Source organism: Anarhichas minor, unplaced genomic scaffold (genome assembly GCF_050575085.1).
Source record: "Anarhichas minor isolate MPS153535 unplaced genomic scaffold, ASM5057508v1 ptg000041l, whole genome shotgun sequence".
Taxonomy (NCBI): Eukaryota; Metazoa; Chordata; class Actinopteri; order Perciformes; family Anarhichadidae; genus Anarhichas; species Anarhichas minor.
This window is the reverse complement of record NW_027466487.1, coordinates 4425882-4433576: the sequence shown is the minus strand read 5'-3', so window position 1 is coordinate 4433576 and position 7695 is coordinate 4425882.

Sequence of the window (7695 nt, the reverse complement as noted above, 5' to 3'; positions counted from 1 at the left end):
TGTAAAGCTGTGTTATTTCCTGCTCTACGTGTAATGCATCCAAACAGTGACATAATAGTGAACATTGCACCATGGGATGGGACCCTGAATGATGAGCCGAGAGACATTGTATATAGTATGTTAAATGAAAAGGCAGATTATGTTTTTAAAGATGATTCTAAAGGCATTCTGCCTTGTAGATGCACAGTAGAGACGGTCAGCTGTACTTTGAATGATACCTGTATTTTGTTTAGGAACACACACAAAACTTTCACAAAATGTGACGTTTATTTTCCTTTCTTTATTGGTCACTGATTACATTGAACATCATTGATACGAACTCAAAGTCAGCACAATTTAAGTCCTCCAAGTCAACACAATAACCCATATGATTTATCTTTGTGTGTTTAACCAAGTTTTCCTTCTCAGAATATTTGAAAATGACATGCAAATTGAATGGATGTGACTGTAATACAGTGCAAATTAGATCGTCCTGTTTATGTTTTCATTTAGAACAAATTCAAATACCCAAAGAAGTTTTGAAGCAACGTGGCTTAAGACTGTTGTTGTCCAAACACCATCATAGCGAAGCTTGCTGCAAAAACGATAAACTCTTCAAAAGAAACAACTTTATCTCCGTCGCCATCCAGACCTTTGAAGAACTTCTCAAATTCCTTGTTGTCTTTGAGCTAAACAAAAGAAAAACAGAAGGAGTTGTAAATGCAAAACATAAACATTATGTCAAAGAGGCATTCACAGCTATATTGCCAAAGTGCTGCTTTTTTCTACTTACATCATCCCCAAGCTCAGCGCGGAGCAATTCTCCAACTTCTTTCTTGCTCAAAGTCGTCTTGTCTCCATCTGTTCCAGCATATTTGTCAAAGGTACCCTTCAGGATTGCGATTGCGGCAATGAGCCCTCCCTGGGTTGCCATGGCTGGAATGAGAAAGTATTGTTGACTTTAGTCAGTGTTTATGACTAAATATGTTCACGCTTCATTCCATCTTATTAAAACATGGGTTGCACTGCTTTGGAGCATCAAATTAAAGACTGGGAAGAGTTGGATGAGCAACTTGTTAATTCCCAACACACTTCCTCAATGGTCACATTAACAGAACTAATTCTTCTAAAGATGTATTCAGTACAAGCTGAACATTTTATTTTCCTTTTAAATCTTGCTCTTTTGTTACCTTGTCATGTTTTCTTTTTCCCTCCGGGGTAAATACATTTTTAATTACCATTGGTTTGAAATAAAGAACATGATCAAGTATCGGTCGTGTCTGGTGGGAAAAGAAAGTCTCTAAAAGTTTCATGAACAATTGAAGGCATCAGAGTGCTGTCCTGCCCTTCACCAGAGTCTTCTTGCAAACTCCATTTACTGGATGTTTCTAGTCAGTGGCTTTGGCTCTGAACTGTCACACACTGTCCTTACTCACTGATTTTCAGTTTTCCCACCCTACCGCATGCCTTTTAAAAGTATTTGGACAAATTAAATGCAAAATTGTTCATGTTGTATTTCAAAAAGTTTTTTAAAAATATGTTTCCACTTACCAAAATAGTATGAAAGCTCGTGCAGGTAGAGAGAATGGAAGAGAGGATTTTGAGAGGAGAGCACTGACACAAACGGTTTAAATAGAGGTTGACGCGCCCTCTTTCAAAGCCCCACCCCTCTCTGTCTTATCTTTTCTTTCTTTCTTCTCCAGAAAAATGTACGAAGTGTCAAGTTGACACCACTGGAATATACTCTCTTGCTTTCCCTCTGACATAAGCCCGCCTTTCATCATAACAATGCAGAAAAGCTAAGAATCATAGTTGCATATAAGCATGTTCATACAAATAGATGATTGCATGTCATGTAGTAATGGTGGTCAATATGATCTCCTCTTAGGCCCCATGATAAGGGAACATCAAATGCTGTAGATACACATCCATTACCTGTCAGGACATTTTTTTTCAAGACATGGCAGGACATCCCCACGTTTACCTCGTTCACACACGTACACATTCATACACTGATGACAGAGGCAATGCAAGGTCCCACCTGCCCGTTACGGTCTAAACTAATCATTCACACAACGATGGCACAAGTATTTAGATAAATCAAATCCTGTATTGCTGATAATGCATTTAAAGAAATATTTTTAAAACACTTATCAAAAACCTGAAGAAAATAGATATGTTTCCTTCTTTCAGGGAAAATATTAACCATAAGTTTTAAAATAATTTCCTTCATTGGTAAAAATTGCACAGCAGGTTTTGTAGGGTGTGTCCCATGTTACACACAGCTCTAACCAGGCTTGTCATGGCATGCAGGGAGTTCTTCACAGCAACGCAAGAGTTGTAAATGGAAATGCCAATGAAGAAAAGCAATCCCCATTTATTTTCGTTTACAATTTGTACTTTTAATTTGTGAATGTTACTTTTCATTGTTTTCCCCAATTTGATCTATTTCAGTGGATGTATGTGTTGATTGTTTACTTTCCAGTAAAATGTCTTTTAATTACTTTTTAACCATTTAAAAGACCTTCATGCAAGACCCTCGCAAACACATTCATGTGTCAAATGCGAGCAAGATGTCGCGCTGAAAAGAGGACTTACATCGGGAAATAGTAATGACAGGCACATTTTTACATCCCTTCGAAATAAGGTATGAAGAAACATAAGGAAGGCTAAAGTGATCAATATAATCTCCTTTCAGTCCGTACGATAAGGGAAGCAACAAATGCTCTACCCATAACCTGAAGAAAATAGATATCTGTTTTCTTCTTTCAGGGCAAACATTGACCATAAGTTTCAAAATAATTTCCTTCATTGGTAAAACTAGCACAGCAGGTTTTGTAGGGTGTGTCCCATGTTACACACAGCTCTAACCAGGCTTGTCATGGCGTGCAGGGTGTTCTTCACAGCAACGCAAGAGTTGTAAATGGAAATGCCAATGAAGAAAAGCAATCCCCATTTATTTTCGTTTACAATTTGTACTTTTAAATTGTGAATGGTACTTTTCATTGTTTTCCCGAATTTGATCTATTTCAGTGGATGTATGTGTTGATTGTTTAATTTCCAGTCAAATGTCCTTTAATTACTTTTTAACCATTTGGAAGACCTTCATGCAAGACCCTCGCAAACACATGTATGTGTCAAATGCGAGCAATATAGATAGATATACAGATAGATAGATAGATAGATAGATAGATAGATACTTTATTCATCCCCAGGGGGAAATTTGTTTGTAGCAGTAGCAAACGAAGTTACAGAGTAAACATAAAAATATTAAGTATGAAAGATGCTCAATATATACAATACAATAAAATAACAGAGCAGAATATAATACATTTAAAGAAAAGAAAATAATTTTCCAAAAATGCACAGTATATACAATAAAATAGAATGGTATTAAATTAACTAACTAGGTAAAAAGCAGTAGTGCAAGGATCACCAACAGCAGACAACAACTGTGTCGCGGTGTTGTAGTCATTTGAAGGATGATCTGGCCAGAGGTGTTTTATTGTCGAGTCTTATAGCAGTGGGCAGGAATGTTCTCCTGTGTCTGTCCTTGTGACAGCGGAGCTGGATCAGTCTGTATGAGAAAGTGCTCCGCTGTCCCTGCAGTAGGTGGTGGAGAGGGTGGTCCGGGTTATCCAATATGGATAATAATGTCTTCAGTGTCCTCCTCTCTACCACCTGTTCCAGATAGTCTTGTTTGCAATGATGGAGCCGGCCTTCTTAACCAGTTTGTTAAGCTGTATGTCGCGCTGAAAAGAGCACTTACATCAGGAAATAGTAATGACAGGCACACTTTTTACATCCCTTCGAAATAAGGTATTAAGAAACATAAGGAAGGCTAAAGCGGATTATTTTATTAGAGTAATCAATGATGCAAACTGATCTAGAAAAATCTTAAATGAACTGAAATAAATTATGATCAGAGAACAAGAGAACCTGAACTAAAAATGTATGGAATCTTAACCCAAGATCATGACACAAGAGTAAGTGCTTTTAACAACTTTTTTTATTAACTCAGTTGAGCAGCTGTCACAAAGCTTCTCCTCCAGAAACATATCATATAGCCCAATCAATGATACGAAACCAATTTTTTAAACAACAGAAATATCTGAATCAGGAGTAGTAAGCATCATAAGCTCTTTAAGAGACTCAAAAGCAAAGGATGCTTATGGTTTGGATACCTCTTTTTTTTAAAATGACATAAGGATACCCTACTCTGCCCTTTTGTATATCTGATCAATTTGTCAATTCAGAAAGGTTGTTTTTTTAAGCACCTGTAAGTCAGCTGTTGTAACTCCCATTTACAAGGCTGGTGACCAAACCACGGTTGGGAACCATACCCATCAGTATTTTACCAGTAGTGTCCAAAGTGGCAGAGAAATGTGTATCAAAGCAGCTCACCCCTCACCTGAACATGGGTCATACCCCTTTGCACCCAGTGTAATTTGGACTCTGCAGCAACCACTCAACAGGAACAGCAAACTGCTATTTTCTTGAAAATGTAAAATCAAAATTAGATGAAGGTGGTGAAATATGTGTCGTTTTTCTTGACTAAAGAAGGCTTTTGATACAGTGAACCATGAGGTACTCCTGTCAAAACTATCCTATTTCAATTTCTCCTCTGATGCCATTTACTGGATGAAATCATATCTAACAAACAGGAACCAAATTGTACGTATTGGCAATACTCAATAAACATATTAACTGCAACATTAATGTTCCTCAACCACCTCATCTCTGGCACTGCCATCATATACTGGTATTGTTTTAACAAATCTGCTACTTTTGTAATGTATTTATGTATTGTATTGTATTGTGTTGTATTGTGCTGTACAGTGTTGTACTATACTGTTTGCTGTTGAATTGTACTGATAATATTAGGCCACCAAATTGTATTAACCTGCCCAGGGACTACAGATGAAAATTAGCTCTCTAACTCTGGTACATTTACATTTAGGGGGAAACTGAAATGTTGACGAATGTGCACTGTCCCCAATAAATAAATAAATAGGCCGCTACACTGGACCATTGTAAATGGAGTACTTTTACTTTTAATACACAAGCTCAATTTGATGCAAGTCCTTATTACTTGTAATGGAGTATTTGTCCGTTATGGCTAATTTAATATAAACAAACAGAGTCTCACTTCCAACACATCTACCTGTGGCAGCATTGTGTCTGACTAACATTAGACCAAACAGTACGCTTTAGTGAGTCATTCAGCAACATGGAACGGCAACTTTAATACTGCCTAATACTTGTGTACAAACTGTTTCTGTCTTTCTGTTCAACTCTTATCTAAATGTATTCTACCCAACTTTGCGTCTGCAAGGCTTTTAATACAGCTATTTTTATAAAATAACAGGCAGTTATGAACAAATCAACAAGTACAAAAAGGATGAGTGAGAACTTCAACAATAAACAAGTTGTCTCTATTCTGCACGCACAGACAAGTGTGGGTTATTGTTGCTATAATAACCTGCTATGTGGTAAAACCTTATGATGATTTAAGGGGTTGGTATTAATGTCATGGGAGACAAAGACACCAGCACAGACAAAGACAAATGTACAGGCGTGGTCAAAGACACCCTGTGACTCACAGGTGGGCAATGTTTGCTGACACCAAATGTGCCGAACCCTTCTGCAGATGAGACAGTCCTCCCTCCACCACACACACACCAACATCCACTGAAAAACGTCTGCAGTACATCAGCCATTAAAAACAATGTAATGGTTTCAGACCTACCCATTCCTAGTCAGGATTCTTCAACAAAGTAAGGACCGTGTTGTTGGTCTGTGTGATAGAACGAGTTGTTGTGAAATTGGTTTGAAGGAGGAAAACTTTTGCAGGAATGCACCAGGATCATGACCTGAGGCTTATTAGTCTATGTGTCTGTCTGATTTTTTGCCATGCTAATGTCTGTCTGTTGGACAGTCCAACAACAAAAACTAATATTGGATGGATTGGCATGGAATTTGGTTCAGATGTCCAAAGTTTTCACTTCTTGAGTGAAATATTTACATATCTACTTGATAGATTGCAACAAAAGGGAATCCTCAAGACTTCGGTGATCCCATAATTGTTTCCTCCGACGCCACCATGAAGCTGATATTTGCAGTTTTGAGTGAAACTTCTCAACAACTATCAGACAGATTGCCATGAAATTGCCAGGTCAAATTTTCCCATAAACCTGAGCTGTAGTTTGCGTTTAATCCTAATTAACAAATATTTGCATGCTAACATGCTAAACTATGATGGTGAACGGTGTTACACCTGCTAAACATGTTAGCATTGTCATTGTTAGCGTTCAGCTCAAAGCCTGAGTGCCGAAGTAAAGCCTCAGAGTTGCTTGTGCAGCTGCATAATTAGTCTTGTTAATATATTTTTGAAAACATAAATCTGACAAATTGAAAGATTATTTGACTTGTGTATGTTACACACCAGCAGCAGCAGTACAGATATCGAACACTTGGAGACTTTTAACAGGTACCATTACAAGTAAAAGCAAAAGCTTATTTTTTGCAAGTCAACTCCAGCACAAGTCTGTTGTATTTTATTTTTACTGTATGCATCTGTTTAGTTTAATGCAAAGCTATTTAATCTGAACAAATCATTCACTTCCTGATTCCCGTAAATGAAATAACAGCATATGCATTAAATTATGGCAGATTAATCAAAAAAAGTTTCTAGCAAATCTGGTCAAACTGGATCAGATCAAAACTGGAGCTTAGTTCTCTCAGCAGTTGTGTTGTTTGAACAAGAACAACGCTGCTGCTACCACACAGATTGATTTAAAATGAGTTAAAATGTGAGACCCACAGACACAATGGAGTTTGTCCCCTCCAGTAATAAATGATGACTAATTACTGTAATACGGTAACTACTCTTTCTTAGATTTTATTTTTTCACTTTATTTCTGTTTAGTTCACGTGGAAATTCCGGGTGCGACAGTGATAACATAAATGATTAGAAGACTTTGACTTTATAAGACACAACACGCAGCTGGGAATTAAAATGAAGAACCAATGGGTCAGGTGCGTAGCACAGTTGGAAATAAGTACACCTGTAGGGTGTGTTCTTTTCCCTGCCTGAAGCGTGATCAGGTGATCACTCCAGTGGGGAATTGCTCAACTGAATCTTCAGCTGTGCTTTGAGCAATTACAAACTTTTTACAACCACCGCCTGCAGTGTTACTCTATACTCAGAAGAAATATTTTGGGCGAGTCTACATGTGACGCATTGAAGTAAAGCCTTTGCTTCATCACATAATGGTTGGACCATTTCCAGAGACATCCAACCAGGTACATTCTGTTCATTCAGCTTGAAGTGCTGACGGTGCTTTCAAACAAATAGATGCAAAACATCGACTTCAGAGAGTTTTCTTTGTGTGCAGGTTTCAAGGTCAATGAGTGCTACAGCAACAAGACAGACAAGAGACAATAAGGTGAAGACTAAACGGTAGATTGACTATCAAACCTTTACCAAAAACGTACAAATGGCTTATGTGCTGACAACAGACCGCTTCATCCACGGAGGCCTGAAGTGTCTATTCAATATTATCTGAGAAAAAAATAGCCTGATGTCTAATCTGATGGGCTTCTTCACCTTTTTATGGCAATCACTGCATGTGTAATAGTATTTTCTTTCATTCTCTCTCTTCCCATCTATTGTAAGAAACTGCCTATTTGTTACCATTTGCATCAATATGCTTG